Source organism: Mobula birostris, chromosome 2 (assembly GCF_030028105.1).
Source record: "Mobula birostris isolate sMobBir1 chromosome 2, sMobBir1.hap1, whole genome shotgun sequence".
In the NCBI taxonomy this organism is placed as follows: Eukaryota; Metazoa; Chordata; class Chondrichthyes; order Myliobatiformes; family Myliobatidae; genus Mobula; species Mobula birostris.
In genome coordinates this window covers 189,436,816-189,463,622 of record NC_092371.1, presented here as the reverse complement: position 1 = coordinate 189,463,622, position 26,807 = coordinate 189,436,816, and the positions used below count along the sequence as shown (strand labels likewise).

Here is a 26,807-nt window from a genome sequence, read left to right as displayed (position 1 = left end):
CTCTCGCTCCAAGCCCACTCTGTCCGGCGGCCCAACAACTTTCTCCACTCACATCTCCTCTCTTCATCTCTCGCCAACAGAAGACCGCAAATCCCTTCTCTCAGACCCACAAGAAAGAGCAGCATGTCTCTTATTGGATGGTGCACATTCCAAACCTCGCATTATCTCTAGTCATAACCCAAACATTGCTGCTACAGAGACACCATTACATTATCAGTGAAACCTTACACATGTTGTAAGGAAGAAGAAAAGAATCGTATTCTTTAAATCAAGGGAAACTGCAGAAAGCTGCAGCACCAGGAGATCTGGTGGTCTGTGTGCATAAAATAAAGAAAAACTACACACAAAGGTGCTGGTATAAAATGAAAGCTAATGGGATGTTAGCTATGATTTCAAGGGGGTAGGAGTATAAAAGGGAAATCTTATTGCAACCAGTGAGATCACATCTAGAATACTATAAGCAATTCTAATCCCAAATTTAAGGAAATACAGTATATTATTTATTTGAAGCTGTTCCAAGGAGATTCACAAGGATGTTCCGGAGGATGGAAGTGCTGTCCTTTGAAGTAATATTATAAGGTTGGGACTCTGCCCATTAGAATTCAGGAGAATAAGGGGCAATCTTATTGAAACGTATGTAATTCTTAAAGAGGTATATAGGGTAAATGGTAAAAGACTATTTCCTCATCTGAGATGGTCTGAAACCAAAGGAGATGGTCTCAGAATAAAGAAGCGCCCATTTATGGCTGAGATGAGAAATAATCTGTACTCTCAGATGATTGTAAGTCTTTCGAATTTCATGTTACAAAAAGATGTGGGAGCAGAGCCCTTGTGAATATTTACGGCTAAGATAGATTTCTACTCAGTAAGGGAATCAAGGGTAATGGAGAAATGGCAGGAAATGGACACCAAGAATATCATAGCCGTAATCCCATTGAATGGTGGAGAAGGCTCAAGAGATGAATAGTCATAAATCCTGTTCTTACCACTTTTGGTCTCATGGTCTATGCTCCTGCATAGAAAGGGTAATAACAAAGAAATAGAGTTCTTATTAATACAGAAGTAGCAAAAACTGTTGAGGAGGAGTAAAAGGGATGAAGGAATTGGGAAGAACAAGAGGCAATGGTGGAAAGAGAGAAGGAGGAAGAGAAGGATGATGCAACATTGCACCTGAAATCCCACACCACCACCAGGGACACTGGAACTACAAGCAATGAACAGTTTCAATAAGAGCAATGCATGGTACAGAGTTAAATAGACATGCCAGGCTGTAGTCTGGTGGAAGGTAGAAAGAATCCTGTGTGGGGCTCCCAGGGGAGTGAGTTGACAAGGGGCATGGAGCCATTCATCCCCAAGCTCTCAATGCCAGGAAACCATGAGCTCCACCCTGGAGGTGCTGGGTTTCAGTGATGATCACATCACATGGTGCCCATGGTAACCCTGAGAGCTGCTGTGGAAGCACAAACAGTGACCACATTTGCAGACACAATAGACTGCAGATGCTTGGATCTGGAGCCAAATTGCTGGATGAACTCAGCAGGTCAGGAAACAAACCAATAATCAAAGTTTTGGATCGAGGTCCTGTATCAGTCCTTTGCCTCCGCAGATGCGGCCTGACCTGCTGCGTTCCTCCAGTAGATTTTTATTTTGCTTCAGATCCCAGTATCTGTGATTTCTTGTGTCTGCCAATGTGCTGCTTGTTAACAGATGGCTTCACTGCTTGAGTAGAGCAGCGCCACATGTGAGCAGATGGCATTGCAGAGGTAAAGCATGTGCAAACAAATACCTCTTTTGCAGGTTCAGAGGCTCCCTGAATTCAGACTCCTTTTCATTATGAACTAATATCTCCCTTCGCAATGTCACCACTTTACATTATCATATTCAATTTTGCAACCAGTCATCCACAATTGTTTCTCAAGCCAGCCCTAGGCAGCAGTCTGAACCAGAAAGGCAGGAGGTTTTGTGGGCTCTCAAGGACATCTACATGCACTTAAAGTGAAAAGAAGCAATTTTCCAGCAGCCACACTACAACCACACAGGGGACCCTGTAACACAGAAACCCATATTGATTATTGCAATATAGAAAGTTACAAAGTTATTTTACTAAAGCATTTCATCACTTACAATATGTGTACTCATTGATTTTATTTCTGTTATTATGATTTTAAACACACTAGTGTCACTCAAATGCATTCTCATTTAGGGCACATCCCTTCATTGTGCAAAGAGTGAATGAATGAGTTAATGAATTAATTAATTAATTTATATGCAGTGCAGAACAGGCCTTTCCAGCACTTTGAGCCTCACGATCCAGCCTCCCACTGATTTAACCCCAGCCTAATTATGGAATAATTTTAAATGACCAGGTAACCTACCAACCATTATGCTTTTGGTCTGTGGGAGGAAACCAGAGCACCAGGAGGAAACCCACATGCACATAGGAAGGAACGCACAAACCCGTTTACAGAGGACTATGGAATTGACTCTGAACTCTGAACTCTGATGCCCAAGCTGTAACGGCATCGTGCTAACCATTGCAACCTAAGGGTCTCGGCCCGCAACGTCAACTGTTTATTCCTCTCCATAGATCCTGCCTGACCTGCTGGGTTCCTCCAGCCACGTGTGTGTGTGTGTGTGTGTGTGTGTGTTTATTACTCTATACTGTTAGTGTTGGCTGAGGTGTGTGTCTCAGAGATTAGAACACATGCTCTCACTGCTAGCTGCTCAGAATTGTTACCTGACTCACACTTAGTTCAGCAGGATTTTGTTGTTAGAGACACAGAATATCTGCAATCACAGCACTGACACACACGGTAAACAAAGTACTTTATCCATGGCTCTCTCACACTTATTACGCCAATTTCTGCCTACAGCCCTTGGATGACTAATCGCCCTCTACTTCTACTGTAAACTCTTTTGCAAATATATATTGCCTAACCTTTGCTCTTCCTTCACAGCTTTGAAAATATCTGCCCTGGAATTAATTACATTCGGGTGAGAATTGAACCGACGCTGATCTTGACCTCCTCTGATTCTGTGTGCTCTGTTTATTTTTGCACATCACTTGTGAACTATGCTTTTCCAAACCATTTCAAGCCACAACACTTTTAATTTGGCTGCAAATCCACCACCTGCTCAAAGAATCAGGGATCCACATACTTTTGTGTAGATTAGCAATTTGCTGTGGTGTGTTGGTCAGGGCACACCTCTACACCAGCTCATTAATGCAAATATATAATAAGCAAATCATGTGGCAGCAACTCAATGCATAAAAGCATGCAGACATAGTCAAGTGGTTGTTCAGACCAAACATAAAAATGGGGAAGAAGTGTGATCTAAGTGACTTTGATTGTGGAATGATTATTGGTGCAAGACGGGGTGATTTGAGTATCTCAGAATCTCCTGATCTCCTGGGATTTTCATATTCAACAGTTCCTAGGGTTTGCAAAGAATGGTGTAAACAGACAAAATACATTGAATGGGCTGCAGGTCTATGGGCAGAAATGCCTTGTTTTTGAGAGAAGTCAGAGGAGAATGGCCAGACTGGTTCAAGCTGACAGGAAAGTGACAGTAGCTCAAATAACCACACGTTACAACAGTGGTGTGCAGAGAGCACTTCTGAATGCACAATGTATTGAGCTTTGAAGTGGATGGGCTACAGCAGCAGAAGACCACATTGAGTTCCACTCCTATACCGAATATAGTGTCCACTGAGTGTACATTTACATGTATTAGGAATTTGTTATGGTGTGTTGGTGCAACAGACGATGAGTATAAAGAATAGAAAATTATATAACTATAAAGTTCGAGATTAAGGTACAGATATGTAACTTATTCCTGCCCATTACACCCCTGGTATATAGGGCAGCAATGAAGGTCCAACATCTCTAGCAGTGTTCAGGGCTTCCTTCATCAGGTCAGTAGCTTCCTCTCAGTTTTCGCTACTGTTAGTCACACAAGTCCCAGGAGGAGAATCTGGAATACCGTCACACTCAGGTGCAGAAGGATTCTTCATTGCTGTTTCCATAACAATTCTACCATTCAAGGTTGTTAACCCTCAGATGAACTCCTGAACATGGAGGACTGGTGGACAACTCTTAGTATGGCCTCTGCCCTTTGACCTGTTTGGCATGGGTGACCCTACCAAGAGCCAAAACATAAAGCCCCGACTCCAACCAACACAGCTCTCCAGGTCACTGAGGCATGTGAGGCTCCAAACCACAACAAGGTTATGGTCCTCTTGGAGGGTGGATATGTAAACAGCAGTACAAAAAGTGGTTTAAAGTGTTTACAGTGCAGTGCAGAGACTGGGTAATGGGTAGATGGGGGCTTGGGGCTAACTAGAATGGTTGATCATCTTAGCTGCCTGGGCAGAAACTTTTAAGATGGAGTAAGGTTTTTGTTTTAACAGCCCTATGACAACTTCCAGACTGGATCTCAAGGATCAAGTATCAACTTCATTCACCATATACATTTACATGTATTAGGTATTTTCTCTGGTGTGTTAGTTTGGGGTGCAACATGCAGCGAAAACAACAACATTCAACCATTATGAAGAATTACATAAAAATTAAGTTTGAGATTAAAGTTCAGATATGGAATAAATACATAAATTTGCAGATAACACCAAGAATAGGGGCATAGTGGATAGTGGATATCAAAGCTTGCAGTGGGAACTGGAACTGCTGGAAAAAGGCAGATGAAATTTAATGCAGACAAGTGCCAGGTGTTGCACTTAAAGAGGACCTACACGTTGAACACTAGGGCACTGAGGAGTGCAATAGGACAGAGGGATCTGGGAATACCTATACACAATTACTTGAAAGTGGTGTCACAGGTAGATAGCATCCTAAGGAAAGTTTTTGACACATTGGCCTTCATAAAGCAATAGACTGAGTAGAGGAATTGGGATGTTTTGTTGAAGTTGTAAAAGACGTTGGTGAGGCCTAATTTGGAGTATTGTGTGCAGTTTTGGTCACCTACCTACAGGAAAGATATCAATAAGATTCAATGAGTGCAGAGAAAATTTACAAGGATATTACCAGGACTTGAGGATCTAAGTTATAGAAAGGGTTAGGACTTTATTCCCGAGAGTGTAAGAGAACGAGGACAGGTATACAAAATTATGAGGGATATAGATAAGGTAAATGTAAGCAGGTTTTTCCACTGAGGTTGAGATGGACTAAAGCTAGAGGTCATAGGTTAAGAGTGAAAGGTCAAATGTTTAAGGGAAGTTCATCACATAGGGTGGTGTGAGTGTGGAATGAGCTGCCAGCGGAAGTGGTAAATGTGGGTTCAATTTCAACACTTACGAGAAGTTAGGATAGGTACATGTATGGGAGGCGCGGTCACAGTCAATCAGCGGAGGAGGCCTCACGCAGGTTCGGGAGAGAGAGATTGTAAAAAAGAGCTTTCGTGGAAGTTTGTTTTTTTTCCTGCAGAGCAGTCATGATTCATTAGCAAGGGCAAATAAAAATAAGACAGGGACAAGCAGAGCGGCCATTTTTTGAAACAGCCGTTGTGTGAGTGGACCAGAGTTAAATAAGCGTTGGAATATCAGCCTTTGGCGAGAACGGGCTGCGGGAAGGTTAGTATCTGGTGAGTTTCTTCTTCATTCTTCATTCTTCGTCTGTTAGTGAACAGTTAGAGCAGTGAGAATGGCTCCAGGGGCTGTGTTGTGTTCTTTGTGTGAGATGCGGGAATTCTGAGAGATCTCCAGCCTCATGGATGACCACATCTGCACCAGGTGCACCGAGCTGCAGAGCCTCAGAGAACGTGTTAAGGAGCTGGAGCTGGAGCTTGATGATGTTCGGCTTATACGGGAAACTGAGGAGATGATTAATAGGAGCTACAGAGAGGTAGTCACTCCTAAGTTGCAGGAACCAGGGGGGACGACTATCAGGAGATGGAAAGGAATTGGGCACCCAATACAGAAATCCCTGTGGCCGTTGCCTCAATAATAGGTATACTATTTTGGATACATTTCGGGGAGACACCCTACCGGGGGGAGCCATAGCAGCCAGGTTTCTGGCACTGTCTGACACTGTGGCTCTGAAGGGTAGGGGGTGAAAAAGACTGCAAACATGACAGGGGATTCCATAATTAGAGGAGTAGACATGAGATTTTGTGGACACGAGAGAGACAGCCAGATGATATGTTGCCTCCCAGGTGCCAGGATCAGGGACATCTCGGTTCAGTTCCACAATATTCTAAAGGAAGAGGGTGAGTAGCCAGAAGTCTTGGTACATAATGGCACCAATGACATAGGTAGGAAATGGAGGTCCTGAAGAGCAAATTTAGGGAGCTAGGTAGAAAGCTGAAAAGCATGACCTCCAGGGTAGCAATCTTTGGGTTGCTGCCTGTGCCACAGGCAAGTGAATAGGATGATTTGGCAGATGAATACATGGCTGAAGCCCTGGTGCAGGGACAGGGATTCAGATTCCTGGATCACTGGGATCTCTTCTGGAGCAGTATGACTTGTACAAAAGGGACAGGCTTCACCTGAACCCGAGGGGGACAAATATCCTTGCAGGCAGGTTTGCTAGAGGGGGGTGGGAATGGGACTGTTCGTTTACAAGCAGGAGCAGAGTGTAGTGAGACTGTCAGGAAGAACAGGCAGATGACAGGGCAAAATTGCAGTCAATAGGATGAGTTTCAGTGTAAAAGGGGTACAAAATCGAAAAGAGTGACAAATACAGGATTGAATGTGTTATATTTGAGTGCACCTGATACTCGGTATATAGATGATCTTGTAGCACAGTTAGAGATTGGCAGTTTTGACATTGTGGGCATCACTAAGTTGTGGCTGAAAGAAGATTATAGTCCAGGGATACACATAGTATCAAAGCACAAGCAAATAGGCAGAGAGGTTGGCATGGCTCTGTTGGTAAAAAGTGAAATCAAATCATTAGAAAAGGGTGAAATAGGATTGGAAGATGTAGAATCCTTATGGGTAGAGATAAGCAACCGGAAGGATAAAAAGATACTGATTAGAGTTATATACAGGCCTACAAACAGTAGCCAGAATGGAGGCTACAAATTACAATGAGAGATGGTAAAGGCATACCAAGAGACCAATGTTATGATAGTCATGAGGGATTTCAATATGCAGGTAGATTGGGGAAAATCAGGTTGGTGCTGGATCCCAAGAGAGAGAATTTGTAGAACGTGAGATGGATTTTTGGAACAGCTTGTGGTTGACCCCTTTATGGGATCAGCTATTCTGGATTGGGTGTTATGCTATGAACTGAAATTGATTAGGGAGTTTAAGGTAAAGGAACCCTTAGGAGACAGTGATCATAACATGATGGAATTCACTCTGCACCTTGAGAGGGAGAAAATAAAGTTAGATGTGTCAGTATTACAGTGGAGTAAAGCTGGTTAAAGTTGATTGGAAGGGGACCCTAGCAGGGCTGATGGCAGAACAGCAAAGGCTGGAGTTTCTGGGAGCAATTCAGAAGGCACAGGATAGAGACATCCCAAAGAAGATGTATTCCAAAGGCAGGATGACATAGCCATGGCTAACAAGAGGAGTCAAAGCCAACATAAAAGCAAAAGAGAGAACAGATAATAGAGAAAAAAATGGTGGGAAGTTAGAGAATGGGGAAAGTTTTAAATCCAACAGAAGGCAATTTAAAAAGTCATTATGGGGTATAGATTAAATATGAAGGTAAGCCAGCCAATAATAACAATAAGGATACCGAACGTCTTTTGAGATATATAAAGAGAGGCGAGAATAAATATTGGACCACTGTAAAATGAAACTGGAGAGGTAGTAATGGGGAACAGGGAAATGGTAGATGAACAGAATAAGTATTTTGCATTAGGTCGTCACACCGGAAGACACTAGCACTCTTCCAGAAATTCAAGAGTGTTGAGGGGTCAGAAGTGAGTGTAGCTGCTATTACTAGGGAGAAGGTCCTTCGGAAACTGAGAAGCCTGAAAGTAGGTAAGTCACCTGAACCAAATTTCTGAAAGAGGTAGCTGAAGAGATTGTGGAGGCATTTGTGATGATCTTACAAGAATCAATGGACTCTGGCATGATTCCCATGGACTGGAAACTTGCACATGTCACTCCACTCTTTAAAAAGTGGCGGAAGACAGAACAGAGGAAATCATATACCAGATGTTGGATTTGATTGTTAAGGATGTGGTTTCAGGGTACTTGGAGGCACATGATAAAATAGGCTGAAGTTTCCTTAAAGGAAAATCTTGCCTGACAAGTTGACATTGGTGTGAGTGCTGCCAGGAGTATAACAATGAAAACACCCGTTGAACAGATATAACAGCAGCTAAATGCTGAAAAATGACTCCCTGTTAGTCTAGGCCAACTCTGTCTATTTTGGAAAGTATTTGTGCAGCCAACTGAGAGTTCTGAAGCTGTCCAGTCACAGTGTGAGTTTGCACATAATTTCTGTGACTGCGTGAGTTTCCTTTGGTCCTGTTTCCTCCCACAGGCTAGAGATGTCATAGAGAAGTACAGCACAGAAACAGGCCCTTTGACCCATCTAGTCCATGCTGAAACAATTTAAACTGCCTACTCCCATTGACCTGCATGAGGACCATAGCCCTCCATACCCCTATCATCCATGTACCTATCCAAACTTCTCAATCTTTGAAATCAAGCTGACATGCACCATTTGCACTGGCAGCTCATTCCACACTCTTGTGCCCCTCTAAGATAAGAACTTTTCACTTTTCACTTTCATCCCATGACCTTTGGTTGCAGTCCCACTCAATCTCAGTGGAGCTTGCATTAACCCTGTCTATATCCCTCATAATTTTGTATACCTCTGTCTAACCCCCTCTCAAACTTCTACATGCTAAGGAATACAGTTGTAACCTGTTCAATCTTTCCTCATAACTCAGGTCCTCCAGACCTGGCAACATCCTTTTAAATTTTCTTGGTTCTCTTTCAATCTTGTTTACACCTTTCCTGTAGGTAGGTGACCAAAACGACACTCAACACTCCAAATTAGGCCTTACCAATGTCTTGTATAACTTCAACATAACATCCCATCTTCTGTACTCAATACATGGATTTATGAAGGCTGATGTGTCAAAAGCTTTCCTTATGACCCTATCTATCTGTGACGCCACTTTCAATGGATTATGGACCTGGATTCCCAGATCCCTTTGTTCTACCACACTCTTCAGTGCCCTACCATTCACAGTGTAAGTCCTACCCCAGTTGTGCAAAGCCTTGCACTTGTCTGCATTACATTCCATCTGCCATTTTCAGCCTATTTTTCCAGCTGTGCAGATCCCTCTGCAAGCCATGATAGCTTCCTTGTGTCCACTACAACCCCAATCTTGATGTCATGTACAAATTGATCCAGTTGACCATATTATCATCCAGATCATTTATACAGTTGACAAACAACAAAGGACCCAACACTGATCCCTGTGGTACTCCACAAGTCACAGGCCTCCAGTCAGAGAGGCAACCATCTACTACCACTCTCTGGCTTCTCCCAAAAAGCCAATATCTAGTCCAATTTACTACCTCATCTTGAATGCTGAGTGACTGATTTTTTTTGACCAACTTTCCATGCAGGAACTTTTCAGATGCCTTGTTAAAGTCCATGTGGACAACATCTACTGCCTTGCCTTCACCTACTTTTCTGGTAATTTTCTCAAAAAAACTCTATAAGATTGGTTAGAAATGAGCCACCACACAGAAAGCCATGCTGACTATTCTTAATTAGTCCATGTCACTCCAGATTCTTGTATATCCAGTCCCTTAGAATACCTTCCAATAACTTTCCCACAACTGATGTCAGACTCATTGGCTTATAATCTCCTGGTGTATTTTTAGAGCCTTTTTTAAACAACGGAACAACATTGGCTATCCTCCAATTCTCTGGTACCTCTCCTGTCACTAAATATGATTTAAATTTCTCTGCTAGGCCTCAGCAATTTCTGCACTTGCCTCCCGTAGGGTCTGAGGGAACACCTTGTCAGGCACTAGGGATCTATCCACCCTGATTTGCCTCAGGATAACAAACACCTCCTCCTCTGTAATCTGTACAGGTCCATGAAGTTGATGCCACTTTGCCTCACCTCTATAGACTCTGTATCCATAAATACAGATACAAACTACTTATTTAAAACCTCCCCATTCTATTTTGGCTCCACACATGGATTACCATCCTTGTCTTCCAGTGGACCAATTTTGTTCTTTGCAATCCTTTTGCTCTTAACATATCTGTAGAATTCCTTAGGATTCTTCTTCACGTTGTCTGCTAGAGAAACTTCATGCTTTATTTAACTCTGCTGATTTCTTTCTTGTGTGTTCTCTTGCATTTCTTGTACTCCATAAGCACCTCATTTTTTCCTTCCTGCCTATACCTGCTATGCATCTCCTTTTTTCTCTTAACCAAGGCCTCAATACCTGTTGAAAATCAAGGTTCCCTATAAGTTTTATCTTTACCTTTTATATTGACAGGCACATACAAGCTTTGTACTCTCAAGATTTTGCTTTTAAGGGCTTCCCACTTACCAAGTACACCTTTGCCACATCGGGTTAGTCGATAACTTGTCTGCTGTAAATTGCCCCAAGTATGTATGTGAGTGTTTGAATCTGAGGGAAGTTGATGAAAAATTGAGAGAATGTAAACTATGTGGGATTAATGTAGAATTCCGTAGTGGGTGGGTAGTGGGTGGCATCGACCCTCTGGGCTGGAGGCCTACTTCCATTCTCTGTGGCGCTATCTCCCAGTGTAGGTCAAGTGCCTCTTTAAATAAACATAATGAAGTAGCTCAGCTTGCTCTTGGCTTTCCCAACAAAGGGCAAGGGTTGCATGCAAAACCTTCACTTTATTTTGGCAAATGAGGAAATATGTGCATAGCACATGCTGTAATTCAGCATCCAACTGCACTGGTAAATTATGTATGGAGTTGCCTTGACAAATTTCCCATTCAGTCTAATTCACTCAAAAATTATCAGCTGTGTGGTTTAAATTACTTTCATGTTTTAATGTGCGCATCTAACCTCTCGGCTAATGCTCCAGTGTTCTTGATTTTACAGCCAAACAGAATTGCTTTCCATTTTTACCCAAGAAAATTTGCATATTTTAGCAACTGGACTATCTGATTCCTCAAACTTCTAAATTCAATGGATTACAAGCCAACTTAATTCAAGCTGTAGTTATAATGTAAATCTGTAAGTTCTAGCAAGGATAATTTTATAAATTGATACTTTTTCTGCCCTGCACTACTGTCTAAAACCATATGCAGTACTCCAGTGTGGTAAAAACTCTCATTGCACTTGGAGTTTAATTTCCTTCCTTTTGTATTCCAGTCTGTTTAAGATAAAAGTCAACATTCCGTTAACCTTGTTCATCATTCTGCAATCAGTGATTGTAAACTGCAGAAATAGGAAATATACAGTGACACCATTACATCAAGGAAGCTCTAGATAATTAATGTTACTAAATCTATTGGCTTAAAGAATATTACAAATTAATTGTGTGACTTTTTCATGGTCTCTTACCATCATTAATTGAAAAAAAGTACAGATATGTATGTTTGTCCTTTAATTTTTTGTGAAGCATTGAAAATAGACATGTTCATTTGAGTCTTTTTGGAGACTCTCATTGTGATAAATACAGAAGGTCTGATATTTTTTCGGCATTAACTGGTATCAAGAGAATAAACACAACCAAAAGGCTACCTGCAAGGAATTTGTTTTTTTTTTCTTTCGTTGATGAGTCTTCATGCAGGAATCAAAGTAACCTGAAGAAGGTTTCATTAATTTTGCATGAAGAATGTCAAACATGGCTTTCAATGTGCTTTTGTAGATTATTCACTGATTCTACAGGATACATTAGTCAGGAACATAACAGTGCTGTCATGATGGAAAAATAGGTCTTCTGAAAGGTCTGTCCTAAAATGTTAACTGTTCCTATTTCTTTAAATGCTAGCCAAAATGCCGAGGGCTTCCAATATTTTCTATATTTTACATGCTGCTTGGGGATCTTTTCAATGCCTAATCAAGTCAAGTTGAGCTTATTGTCACGTGCACAACTACAATGAAAATCTGACAATGATAAGAGGTCATGAGACTTCATTATCACAAATGAGAAGAGCCTATCTCCTTACTGCGGCACCTTGTGGCATTTCTGCTGCAATCAAATTTCTAGCCCATTGTATCTAATTTAGGTTTTATGAGGTGACTGTTGTCAATGTTTTTTGCTAATGGAGTGGAAAATGATATCTGTGCAATCAAATTGATTGATTTCCTCAAAATAAGCCAGAAGTGTTAGTAATCTAGATGATTGATTGCCCCTATTATTTCACATGAAAAAATGCCTAGTGATATAGGTCGTAACCACACTATCTAAATCATATAATGTCTCTTTTGCAAATAAATACAGATCGGTACAATGATCCAGCAGTCCATGGATACCTATTACTCACTGATTTATTCACACTATTAGCATCTGAGCTTTGATAGCAGCTCAGATGATTGATGAAGTGAAAACGTCATTAACAACTTGAGGCTTGAAAATCAATTCTATAGAACAGCTGGCTTTGAACGTATCCACGAATTCCTTCCTCAGACCATCTAGTTGTCTCTTCCAGTGACAGAGCTCAGAACCGGTTATCCACTATGGGAATCTGCTGTTGGTAATGCATATGACATGGTTTCCTCTGCAGAAACTGTAAGCACAGGGGCTTAAGCACTTTGCTGGGGGAGTTCATTAAGATTGGTACATTTATCTGGGGCTCCACAGGGGACTGTCTTGTCTCCCTTTCTCTTCACCATTTATACCTCGGACTTCAACTACTGCACAGAGTCTTGTCATCTTCGGAAGTTTTCGGATGACTCTGCCATAGTTGGATGCATCAGCAAGGGAGATGAGGTTGAGTACAGGGCTATGGTAGGAAACTTTGTCACATGGTGTGAGCAGAATTATCTGCAGCTTAATGTGAAAAAGACTAAGGAGCTGGTGGTAGACCTGAGGAGAGCTAAGGTACCGGTGACCCCTGTTTCCATCCAGGGGGTCAGTATGGACATGGTGGAGGATTACAAATACCTGGGGATACGAATTGACAATAAACTGGACTGGTCTAAGAACACTGAGGCTGTCTACAAGAAGGGTCAGAGCCGTCTCTATTTCCTGAGGAGACTGAGGTCCTTTAAAATCTGCCGGACAATGCTGAGGATGTTCTACGAGTCTGTGGTGGCCAGTGCTATCATGTTTGCTGTTGTGTGCTGGGGCAGCAGGCTGAGGGTAGCAGACACCAACAGAATCAACAAACTCATTCATAAGGCCAGTGATGTTGTGGGGATGGAACTGGACTCTCTGACGGTGGTGTCTGAAAAGAGGATGCTGTCTAAGTTGCATGCCATCTTGGTCAATGTCTCCCATCCACTACATAATGTACTGGGTGGGCACAGGAGTACATTCAGCCAGAGACTCATTCTACCGAGATGCAACACTGAGCGTCATAGGAAGTCATTCCTGCCTGTGGCCATCAAACTTTACAACTCCTCCCTTGGAGGTTCAGACACCCTGAGCCAATAGGCTGGTCCTGGACTTATTTCATAATTTACTGGCATAATTTACATGTTAATATTTAACTATTTATGGTTCTATTACTATTTATTATTTATGGTGCAACTGTAACGAAAACCAATTTTCCCCCGGGATCAATAAAGTATGACTATGACTATGACTATGACTTATCCTTACAGTGAATTTGGAGGATTTGGCAGAGGTGCTATTGGTAGCAACTTTTCAGTATCTTGAGGTGCCTGCTAGAGGTAGTTCAGGTTTTTCAAGGGTATGGATTCACATTACGAGCTCACCATTAAGGGTTTGGGGAAAAGCAGAATTATAGAATAACACAGCAGTCTCTTCGACCAAACTCATCCATGCAAACCAAGGCGTCTTCCTGAGCTCGTCCCACTTGCCTGCATTTAGCCCATATCCCTCAAAAGCTTTCTAATCCATACACCTGTCCAAATGTCTTTTAAGTGTAATTATACCTGCCTTTACCACTTCCTTTGGTATCTCTGTACCACACGTCATTCTCTCTTTTCCCTTCCATCAGGCAGAAGATACAAAAGCTAGAGACAATACACCCCCAAGGTCAACAACAGCGTAGTTATAAGAATCTTTAATGTAACTCTTACATGTTAATAATGAATTCTTGTTCTCTCAATTTACCTCAAAATGTCCCTTGCGATGTACCTGCATTGTTCTTTCTCTGTGACTTGAACAATATTCTGCATTCTGCTATTGTTTTCCTTTTGTACTGCCTTAATGTACTGACAAATGGAATGACTTGTCTGGATGGCATGAAAACAAAAGCTCTTCACTATATCTTGGTACATGCGGCATCAATAAGACAAATACATATCCTCAGCTCCCTTTTAAATTGTTTCCTTCTCTCCATAAACCTGTGCCATTTATTTTCAGACTTTCCTACCCTGGAACAAAGACTGTAGATACCTAGCAACACACATCAAAGTTGCTGGTGAACGGAGTTAGTCCTGACGAAGGGTCTCAGCCTTAAACGTCGACTGTACCTCTTCCTAGAGATGCTGCCTGGCCTGCTGCATTCACCAGCAACTTTGATGTGTGTTGCTTGAATTTCCAGCATCTGCAGTATTCCTGTTGTTTGTGTCTGTAGATACCTACCCCATCTATGTCCTTCATGATTTTATAAACCTCTATAAGTTCACACTGTAACCTCCTTCACTCCAGAGTAAATAGTCCCAGCTTCTCCCACCTCTGTTTATACCTCAAGACTTATACTCCTCGCAACATCCTTGTGAATCTTTTCTGTACGCTCTTTAGGTTAGTCACATCCTGCCTGTAGTGTGGAATCAAAAACTGCACAGAATATATCCTATTTCCCACTGATAGTAAAATCAGATGTAAATCAAATGTTAGTGCACTGACTGCCTGAGTACCTCACTTCCTTTGCTTTCTTTCATCTATTGGTGCATCACAGTACTAACGGTAAGACTCTTGGCAGTGTGGAGGATCAGAGGGATCTTGGGGTCCAAGTCTACAAGACACTCAGAGCTGCTGCACAGGTTGACTCTGAGGGAAAGAAGGCATAAGGTGCATTGGCCTTCAACAATCGTGGGATTGAGTTTAGGAGCTGAGAGGTAATGTTACAGTTGTAAAGAACCCTGGTCAGACCCCGCTTGGAGTCCTGTGCTCAGTTCTGGTCACCTCACTACAGGAATGATGTGGAAACTATAGAAAGGGTGCAGAGGAGATTTACAAGGATGTTGCCTGGATTGGGGAGCATGCCTTATGAGCTCAGCCTTTTCTCCTTGGAGTGACGGAGGATGAGAGGTGATCTGATAGAGGTGTATAAGATGATGAGAGGCATTGATTGTGTGGATAGTCAGAGGCTTTTTCCCAAGACTGAAATGGCTAGCACAGGCAGGCACAGTTTTAAGGTACTTGGAAGTAGGTACAGAGGAGATGTCAGGGGTGAGTTTTTTAACGTAGAGAATGGTGAGTGCGTGGAATGGGTGGTGGAGGCGGATTTGATAGGGTCTTTTAAGATGCTTCTGGATAGGTACATGGAGCTTAGAAAAGTAGAGGGCTATGGGTATCCTGAGGTCATTTCTAAAGCAAGTACATGTTTGGCACAGCACTGTGGGCTGAAGGGCCTGTATTGTGCTCCCGGTTTTCTACGTTCTGTTTTCTATAAGAGGTGTCCTGACGAAGGGTCTTGGCCCAAAACGTCAACTGGGCTTCTTCCTATGGATGCTGTCTGGCCTGCTGTGTTCCTCCAGCATTTTGTGTGTGTTGCTTAATCTTGCACCTGATTGTTTACCTGCATGTACTTTCTCTGTAGCTGCTACTCTTTATTCCGTGTTGTTATTGTTTTACTTCAATGCACTGTGTAAAAAAGGTTCAAAGTTTAAGGTAAGTTTATTATTGAAGTACATATACGGTATGTCACCACATACTACCCTGAGATTCATTTGCTTGCAGGCATTTATAGGAAAAAAAGAAATACGTACAATAAAATTTATGAAAATCTATACTTATCAAAGACTGTGCAAAAGAGGACAAATCTTGCAAATAATAAATTATACTGAGTTGTAGAGTCCGTGAAAGTTAGCCTGTAGGTTGTTGAGTCAATTTAACATTGAGGTGAGTGAAGTTATCACTTTGGTTTAGAAGATTGATAGTTGAAGGATAATAACTGTTGCTGAACATGCTGGTGTACTTCCTTCTCGATGGTATTAGTGAGAAGAGGATGATGTGGTCCTTGATGATGGATGCTGCTTTCTTCTGGCACTGCTCCTTGTAAATGTGCTCAATGATGAGGAGGGTATTGCCTGCAACGGACTGGGCAGTATCTACCACTTTCTGTTCCTGAGCATTGGTGTTTCCATACCAGGCCGTGATCCAACCAGTCAGGGTATTTTTCACTGTGCATCTATAGAACTTTGTCAAAGTTTTAGATGACATGCCAAATCTGTTCAAACTTCTAAGACAGTAGAGGTGTTGTCATACCTTCTTTGTGATTATGGCACTATTCAATCAGATTTTCAATCTCCGTCCTATATGCCAATTTGTCTCTACCTTTGAATTTGGCCAACCACAGTGGTGTTGCTGGCAAACTTAAATATGACATTGAAGTTGTACTTAGCCACACTATCATTGGTATATAGTGAATAGAGCACACAGCCTTGTTGTGCACCTGTGCTGAAGATGATTGTGGAGGAGATGTTTCCAATTCATACTGACTTGGATCTGCAAATGAGGAACAAGAGGATCCAGTTGCACAGGGATGTATCAAGATCTAGATCTTGGAGCTTGGTGATTAGTTTTGAGGAGATGATAGTGTTGAATGCTGAGCTGTAGTCAATGAAGAGCATCCTGATATATGCATCTTCACTGTCAGGTGTTCCAGAACTGAGGGAAGAGCAAATGAAATGGTATTTGATGTTGACCTGTTGTGACAGTAGCCAAATTGGTGTGATACAAGTCACTTCTCAGGCAGGAGTTGATATGCTTCATGAATATTCAAAGCACTCCATCACAGCTGATACAAGTGCTACTGGCCGATAATCATTGAGGCAGATTACCACGTTCTTCTTGGGCACCAGTATGATTGAAGCAGGTGGGTATCTCAGACTGCTGAAATGAAAAGTTGAAGAGTTTGTAAACACTTCAGCAGTTGATTAACATAGATCTTCAGTATTTGGCCAACTACACTGTCTGGGCAAGATGATCTTAGTGGGTTCACCCTATTAAAGGATGCTCTCATGTTGGCCTCAGAGACTAAAATCACAGGGTCATCGAGGGCTGTGGTGCTTCGTGAAGTTCACCCTATATTTTGTAGGTCAAAGTGAGCATAAAAGGCCTTGAACTCATCTGGGAGCAACATCTTGTTATCATTTATGTTGCTTGCTTTTGTTTTGATCTGATCTGTATGAACTTTCTTCATCTCTATCTTTTATGGAACTGAACTTCAGTTGTGTAATCACTGTGGGCTGATGGTACAGTTGTAGTATTAATGCAGCCTTTGTTTCTCATCCTATTATCAGTACGTATTTTTCCAATTCATCATTTTCTTTTACTACAAACTTGCTTTTATTTTAAACTTTTTTATGACAGTAAGATCCAAACACTGTGACGTCAGTGAATCCAGTGATGAATTGCTGAACAATTCCTCTTCCAGTTAATTTTGGGGAAAGATTTCTCTGCTAATGATGAAAATAGACTTAGATTCAGGTAAACTGGAATCCTTGCTGATGTTTCATGTATCAAGTTTGCAAGTTATATAAGAGTGAACAAAAGAAGTGACCTAAGTTGTCTTGCCTGGTTTACTGAATCTTCTTAAGATGTGGGAGGCTATATCTATTTGCAACTAACAGTTCAAAGACATATTTTTTGAGATGTCGCAGAATATTGTAGCTTGGTTTGGCTATTTGGAAGTTTGGTTGATCACCAAACTTGGCAAAATGTTTGCAGATGTTTTGACTCCGATCGAGAAGCTGTCGTAAGTACACAGCTGAGGGTGTTGTCTCCTCAGAATGCCAGTTTACACTCCTCCAGGGTCTGCAGGGTTAGTGATCTGGTTGGCTGGTTCAAAACACTGTGAACAGGTTAGCAGTAGAAGATTCTGATTAATTAGCTTCGAAGGAGGTCCGTCAGAAATGTTTGCTTCACGATCCAGATTCTGAGATGAATGCTAATTGCTGATTAATCCTGACCTAATAAAGACTGATTGCTGATGTCATTGTTTCTCTTTTCTCTGTAAGGGGTCATGTACCAGATCTAACATATGTCGATGTGTTGGTTGATGGATCCTTCTGTGGAGAATCACACTTTAAGAAATTCTCGTTTTTGCTGGAGTCAACCTCAGCATCAGAACAGCGAAGTGAACATATCCAATGGACCTCGCTTGAAGCTAGCCAGTCAGAATCTCCTACTGCTGAACTGTTCACAGTGTTTTGGACCAGCCAGCCAGATCACGATGTCTAATCAATATCCGTTCGTCCCCTGGAGGAGTACAAGCCGGCATTATGAGAAGACAACACCCACAACTGCGCACTTATGATATCTTCTTGATTGGAGCCGAAACATCTGCTAACGTTTTTCCAAGCTCGGCGATCATCCAAACTTCCAGTTCAAAGACAAAAATTGTAAACTTATCTTACAAATTTACTTATACTGTAATTTATCATTGGCATGCTGTTGGGTGATGGCCCGAGTGCAGAGGAAGAGACACTGAAGCCGAATGAACAGTTCACTGAGTTTTAATAAGAACTGTGCAGAACAAAAGGAAAATAATAAATACTAGGCCAACAGGGCCGCTAACTAAAACCTCAAACTAAAAAATCTAATACCGACACTGCAGCTCGGAAGCAGCAACTTCATAATAACTGAATAACGCTCCTTTACGGCGTCAGTCTAAATTGTAGACTTCTTTCCCGGAACGTGGACTCAGGGAGCAGGGACCGTTGCTATCGCTGTGCTTCGGTCAAGACTTGACAAGACTGAAATGAAAGGAAGGGAGTTAAATACAACCAACCACAAAAAATCCGTAATTGGCTGGAATGTGCGTTCTCACAAGTGTGATTCCTGACCCCTTGCAGCTGCCCACCTGCGAGGGCACCCAGACTCTGTGGCAGTGTCTGTAGTTGTCTAAATCCATTCATAGAAGTTCCTCAACTCACTTGTGTGTTGCTTCATATTTCCACCATGTGCAGTCTCTTGTGAATCATTTCTACTGTGCTTTCTTCTGTGTTTATAATCATATTAATAAATACTTCATTGATCCCGAGTGGGAAATTCTTTCATTACAGCAGCAGCATTTAAAAACACACTTAGCAGTGTGCAGACTTAACTAATAATAAAGTACAGAATAATAACATGCACGATATTATCTTAGAAGAGATGTGCTGGCATTGGAGAGGGCCCAGAGGAGGTTCACAAGGATGATTCTGGGAATGAAAGGGTTATCATATGAGGAATGTTTGATAGCTCTGGGTCTGTACTCGCTAGAACTCAGAAGGACGAGGGGGGATTTCACGAAACCTTTCGAATGTTGAAAAGCCTAGACAGAGTAGATGTGGAAAGGATGTTTCCCATGGTGGGAGACTCTTGGACAAGAGAGCACAGCCTCAGGATAGAGGGGCGTCCATCCAAAACAGGGATGAGAAGAAATTCCTTTAGCCAGAGGGTAGTGAATTTGTGGAATTTGTTGCCACGGGCAGCTGTGGAAGCCAGGTCATTGGGTGTACCTAAGGCGAGATTGATAGGTTCTTGTTTGGACATGCATCAAAGGTTATGGGGAGAAGGCCGGGGAGTGGGGTTGAGGAGGAGGGAAAAAAAGGATCAGCCATGACTGAATGACGAAGCAGACTCGATGGGCCAAATGGCCTAATTCTGCTCCTATGTCTTATGGTCTTACAATAATAATTTACCAATGTGCAATAATAATGTACAAAATAATAAAACAGAGACTATTGTACTATGCTGTGTGTTCTGCCATTGCACGGAGATGAATTGTTGTATATGCTTATTGCATTTGGTAGGAAAGATATTTTAATAGAAGAGAATATTATTTTCCCTTTTACACCTACTTTCTAAACTCATTTCTGTACTTTGCCAAGTTTGTTGGTGTCTTAAATTTTTAGGGTGTTATAGATTTGTTTTACCTAAGAGCTGTCAGAGAAAGGCCAAAGAGCATTCTTCTGTGCTACAAATAGCCACATTTCTAAGGACACAGCATATTAACGATGGGAGGAAACACAATGCTCTATATTTTGTGAGCAGCAGCAAATGTGTATGCTCATCTTTCATAATGCTTCGAGCTCACCTCTAACACTTTGTGGATTATTGAACAGCAGTTTGGTGTCTGACTCAATGGCATGTCCTCCACGGCAGACCAGGTCTCCTGTACCAAACAGGTAAAGCACCAGTGTGACTCTTCAGCCAACAGGATTAAAGAATCATCACTGAGTCACATGGACTTGAGCTTTAGTCTGGATGGCAAGTTCTACTGGGCAGAGGCCTTGAGACTCCCGGGAGAATGGGCTTGCAGCATGTCCTACATTTTTTAACAAGGGTGCTCCTTTAAATTATTTTCTGCCAGTCCCCAGCCATGGGCTGCCAGATTAAGAGGCTGGAAGACTGCCAGAAGCTGGAGAGAGCCTGCAAGGCTAGATGAGGTTTTGGTCTCCATTGTGGTTTGTGATGTCTATTTGTCTAATTGTGAGGTGTGGGGATGGTAGCGGGCTAAAGATTCCAGTGGTAGGTGGCATTTCGGAAATACTAATGTTGTGCGATTCAGTATGGATTTAAGGTTGAGGATGGTGAGAGGTTGTGCAGTGTGGAGGTTCGATGGTAAGTGGGAGAACATTAGAAGATAAGAAATAGGAGCAGGGGTAAGCCATCTGACCCGTCGAGCCTGCTCCGTGATTCAATAAAGATCATGGCCGATCTGGCCATGGACTCATCTCCACCTACCTGCCTTTTCCCCAAAACCCTTAGTTCCCCTACCATGCAAAAATCTATCCAACCTTGTCTTAAACATATTTACTGAGGCAGCCTCCACTGCTTAAGTCATCAGGCTGGTTCAGTGCGACTAATTTTATTTATTACTTCCTGGCCTAAAAGCAGAACTGTAACGGCACTTAAATAGTAGATTCGGCTTTTCTGGTCTTTTTGCAGCTTCTGGATTTCTGAGGTCTGTGAAGCAAGGATATCTTCAATTAAAAATAGAATGACTGTTCACATGAAAGCAAAAAACCCAGTCCTGCTGAAGGGTTTCGGCCCAAAATGTCGACTGTACTTTTTCCATAGATGCTGCCTGGCCTGCTGAGTTCCCCCAGCATTTTGTGTGTGTTGCTCAGGTTTCCAGCCTCTGCAGACTCTCTCTTGTTTGTGAAAAAACTGTGTCAATATGTTCATTTGCCTAACCTGCTTCCCATAAGCAGAGATGGAGAACCGATACTCCAGTTCAGTAGGGACAATGATATCTGTGAGGTCAGAATAATTAGTGTGCTGATAAAAGCACTGTTGAATAGGAGAATGGCATAAGAACGCAAGAAGATAGGATCAACAGTAGGTCACCTAGGCATTCTAGACTGATTCACTATTCAATATGATCACGACTGATCTGCTCCAGGCCTCAAGTTCTCCTCTATGCCACGTCCCCAAAAACCTCATTTTTCAAAAAAAAATCACTACTTTAGGCAAATTGAAATGGATCCAACTCCGTTCTCAAGCAAGAGCTGATATGTCTATCACCAACCTCTCAAAACACTTCATCACTGTGAATGTAAGTGCTACTCGACAATAGTCATTAAGGCAGGTTACCACATTTTCCTTAGACACTGGTATAATTGAAGTCTGCTTCAAGCAGGTGGTTACCTCAGTCTGCTGAAGCGAGAAGTTAAAGATCCCAGTGGACACTCCAGCCAGTTGATCAGCACAGGTCTTTAAGTGTTTGTCCAGGTATCCAGTCTGGGCCAGTTGGTTTTCATGGGTTCACCTGCCTGAAGACTGCTTGCACGGCAGCCTCAGGGACTGAATTCACAGTATCATCAGGGGCTTTGGGAGTTCATGATGGTTCCTTCATGTTTTCACGGTCAAAGCAAGCACAGAAGGCGCAACAGCAGATGCCATCTCATTGTCTCTTCACTCAACCCTGGAACATCTGGACAGCAAAAGTACATACGTACTTCAGGATGCTCTTTATCGACTACAGCTTGTATTCAATAGCATCATACCCTCAAAAATTAATCAATAAGCCTCAAGACCTTGGCCTCAATACCTCTTTGTGCAATTGGATCTTTGATTTCCTCACTTGCAGACTCCAGTCAGTTCAGATTGGCAACATCTCCTCCACAATCTCCTTCAGCAAAGGTGCACCACAAGTCTGGGTGCTAAGCCCCCTGCTCTACTCACTTTACACTTATAACTGTGTGGCTAAGCATATCTCCAATGCCATGTTCAAGTTTGCAGAAGACACCACTGTTATAGGCCAAACCAAAGGAGGTGATAATTCACCATACAGGAGAGAGATTGAAAATCTGGCTGAGTGGTGCCACAACAACAACCTCTCACTTAATGTTAACAGGACCAAGGAGCTGATTATTGACTTCAGGAGGAGGAAACTAGAGGTCCATGAGCCTGTCCTCCTTGGGGGAATCAAAGGTGGAGGGAGTCAGCAACTTTAAATTCCTCAGTGTTATCATTTCGAGGGAACTTGTCCTAGCCCAACACATAAGTGAAATTATGAAGAAAGCGTGGCAGTGCCTCTATTTCCATAGTTCACAGAAATTCAGCATGACATTTAAAATTTTGACAAACTTCTATAATGTGTGGTGAAGAGTATATTGACTGGCTGCGCAACAGTCTGCTTGGGAAACACCAATGCCGTTGAATGGAAAATCCTACAAAAAATAGTGGATATAGCCCAGTCCGTTGTGGGTAAAGTCCTCTCCACCACTGAGCACATCTATACAGAGTGTTGTCACAGGAAAGCAGCATCCATCATCAGGGAACCCACTACCCAGGGAATGCTCATTTCTCGCTGCTGCCATCAAGAAGAAGGTACCAGAGCCTCAGGACTCACACCACTTGGTTCAAGGACAGTTATGCTCAAGAAGGAGATCAAGAAGCTGTGCACAAGCTCCTCTACACATAAATGATAAAGCAGTGGAAAGGATCTCCAGCATTAAGTTCCTGGAGGTGAACATCACAGAGAAGCTCTCTTGGACCATAAACACCTCCTTGATGGTAGGGAAGGCTCAGCCATGCCTATGGTATCTTATGAGTTTAGAGAGAGAAAATCTTCCCCAAATGCTGCTGGTAAACTTTTATCAATGTGTAATTGAGAACATACTGACCTACTGCATGACAGTATGGTACACCAGCTGCAGCTGATCAACTAAAAAACACTTCAAAGAGTGACCAGGACTGCACAGAATATCACAGGCACACAACTACCAGATATGGAAACCATCTACAACTCACGACGTCTACAGCAGACTCTCAAAATCGTGATGGACCTACCCCACCTCAGAAATTACCTGTTCAATCTCCTACTATCTGACAGTAAATGGAGAAACATCTCTGCCTGGATATCCAGACTGAAAAACAGCTTTTTCCCCAGGGCTGTCATGCATCTGAACAATGCCCCCCCACCCAAAGTCCATAGGTACAATCTCGAAATGCCATACATAGGCATAATTTTTGATGGTATTTTATACTTAATCATTGTATTTTGTAATTAGGGCATGTGCAACACTTGAATGGAGCAGCACTGTTTCGTTTAAATTTAGAGTTGTTTGTTCTTAATTCAGTTGTAATGTAGATGTCATTCTCAATAACTCAAGACATTATTTTAAATGTAGTCATTATGTTTTTAGTAATTGAATTGCCAATATGATGTTTTGCTCTGAATGAAGTGGCACTGCAATCTTGTTGTCCTCAGCAATGACAATAAAGCTCAACTAACTAACTGACTATTACCCTTCAACTATCAGGGTCTTGAACCAAAGGGTATAACTTCACTCGACTTCATCCGCCCCATCACTGAAATATTCCCATAATCTATGGACTCACTTTCAATTACTCTTTGTCTCATGTTCTCGATGTTGATTGCTTATTTATTAATTATTATTATTTCCTTCTTGTTGTATTTGCACAGTTTGTTGTCTTTGGTTCAACTGCATCCCAGAGTGCTTCAGGAAGTAGCCCAAGAAATAGTGGATGCATTAGTGATAATTTTTCAAAACTCTTTAGATTCTGGACTAGTTCCTGAGGAATGGAGGGTGGCTAATGTAACCCCACTTTTTAAAAAATGAGGGAGAGAGAAACCGGGGAATTATAGACCTGTTAGCCTAACATTGGTGGTGGGGAAACTGCTAGAGTCAGTTATCAAAGATGTGGTAACAGCACATATGGAAAGCGGTGAAATCATCGGACAAAGTCAGCGTGGATTTGTGAAAGGAAAATCATGTCTGACGAATCTCATAGAATTTTTTGAGGATGTAACTAGTAGAGTGGATAGGGGAGAACCAGTGGATGTGGTATATTTGGATTTTCAAAAGGCTTTGGACAAGGTCCTACACAGGAGATTAGTGTGCAAACTTAAAGCACAGGGTATTGGGGGTAAGATATTGATGTGGATAGAGAATTGGTTGGCAGACAGGAAGCAAAGAGTGGGAATAAACGGGACCTTTTCAGAATGGCAGGCAGTGACTAGTGGGGTACCGCAAGGCTCAGTGCTGGGACCCCAGTTGTTTACAATATATAGTAATGACTTGGATGAGGGAATTAAATGCAGCATCTCCAAGTTTGCGGATGACATGAAGCTGGGCGGCAGTGTTAGCTGTGAGGAGGATGCTAAGAGGATGCAGGGTGACTTGGATAGGTTAGGTGAGTGGGCAAATTTATGGCAGGTGCAATTTAATGTGGATAAATGTGAGGTTATCCACTTCGGTGGCAAAAACAGGAAAACAGATTATTATCTGAATGGTGGCTGATTAGGAAAAGGGGAGGTGCAACGAGACCTGGGTGTCATTATACACCAGTCATTGAAAGTGGGCATGCAGGTACAGCAGGCGGTGAAAAAGGCGAATGGTATGCTGGCATTTATAGCAAGAGGATTCGAGTACAGAAGCAGGGAGGTACTACTGCAGTTGTACGGGGCCTTGGTGAGACCATACCTAGAGTATTGTGTGCAGTTTTGGTCCCCTAATCTGAGGAAAGGCATCCTTGCCATAGAGGGAGTACAACGAAGGTTCACCAGATTGATTCCTGGGATGGCAGGACTTTCATATGATGAAAGACTGGATGAACTAGGCTTATACTCGTTGGAATTTAGAAGATTGAGGGGGGATCTTATTGAAACGTATAAAATCCTAAAGAGATTGGACAGGCTAAATGCAGGAAGATTGTTCCCGATGTTGGGGAAGTCCAGAACAAGGGGTCACAGTTTGAGGATAAAGGGGAAGCCTTTTAGGACCGAGATTAGGAAAACCTTCTTCACACAGAAAGTGGTGAATCTGTGGAATTCTCTGCCACAAGAAACAGTTGAGGCCAGTTCATTGGCTATATTTAAGAGGGAGTTAGATATGACCCTTGTGGCTAAAGGGATCAGGGGGTATGGAGGGAAGGCTGGTACAGGGTTGTGAGTTGGATGATCAGCCATGATCATACTGAATGGCGGTGCAGGCTCAAAGGGCCGAATGGCCTACTCCTGCACCTATTTTCTATGTTTTCTATGTTTTCTATGAACACTCAATTTGGTGTGGTCTTCCATTGATTCCACTATGGTTATTACTCTATTATGGATTTATTGAGTATCCCTGCAAGAAAGTTATGTCAGGGTTGTAAATGGTGACATATATATACTTCAATAATAAGTTTACTTTGAATTTTACTGCTTCAAATGAGCTGACCTCCACAACTCCAAATTATAGAGAATTCCAGAGATTCAATATGCACTGCAAGAAATTTCTACTTCAGGACCTGATGAAGGGTCTCAGCCTGAAATGTTGACTCTTTATTCCTCTCCACAGATGGTGCCTGACCTGCTGAGTTACTCCAGCATTTGATGTAGGAAAGAATTTGGTACTTTCGGGGCAACAACATAAATGTAACCTGACAGCAGCTGTGAAGTGGAAGAATATCTGAACAGAAAGGCTGGACAAACATATGGCAAGTCAAAATAGCTTTAAAGGAATATTTTAATTTCAGCGGAAACAGGAAGAAACGAATTTGCTTTTGTCAGAAAAATAGCACAACTCACTGTAGTTTTTAAAATAGCCTTCTTCAGCAACATCCTAGAATCAACACTCACAAGTCATATTAGATTTAGTGTTAACTAATATGCTTTATTAAATTAATTCCTTATATTCCTAGTACTTGGAAAAAAAAGATTTGGCTATCAGCCTTACAGTGCATGATATTCCTCTAATTGCAATGATAATGTGATTAGCTTCAACATGTTGAAAGGAAATACATACACTCAGTGGTAGGCCTGTACACTTGCTTGTTAATGCAAATATCAAATCAGCAAATCATATGGCAGCAGCTCAATACATAAAAACATGCAGACATAGACAAGAAGTTCAGTTGTTGTTCAGGCCAAACATCAGAATGGGGTAAATTGTGATTGAAGTGACTTTGACCATGGAATGATTGTCAGTGCCAGACAGCGTGGTTTGAGTACCTCAGAATCTGCTGATCTCCTGGGATTTTCACACACAACAGTCTCTAGAGTTTACAGAAAATGGTGTAAAGAAACAAAAATAATTAGTAAGCGGCAAGTCTAAAGGAGAAAATGCCTTGTTG

General features: G+C 42.0%; 1 long non-coding RNA gene across 1 annotated transcript in view; it reads left to right on the top strand.

Annotated features, from left to right (window-relative positions):
* LOC140209882 (uncharacterized) overlaps positions 1-19,273 on the top strand; it is a 103,626-nt gene extending 84,353 nt beyond the window's left edge. Inside the window, exon 3 of the long non-coding RNA XR_011889089.1 lies at positions 18,254-19,273. This is a non-coding gene — a long non-coding RNA (uncharacterized lncRNA). The remainder of the gene's footprint in view (positions 1-18,253) is intronic.
* The last annotated feature ends 7,534 nt before the right edge of the window (positions 19,274-26,807 follow it).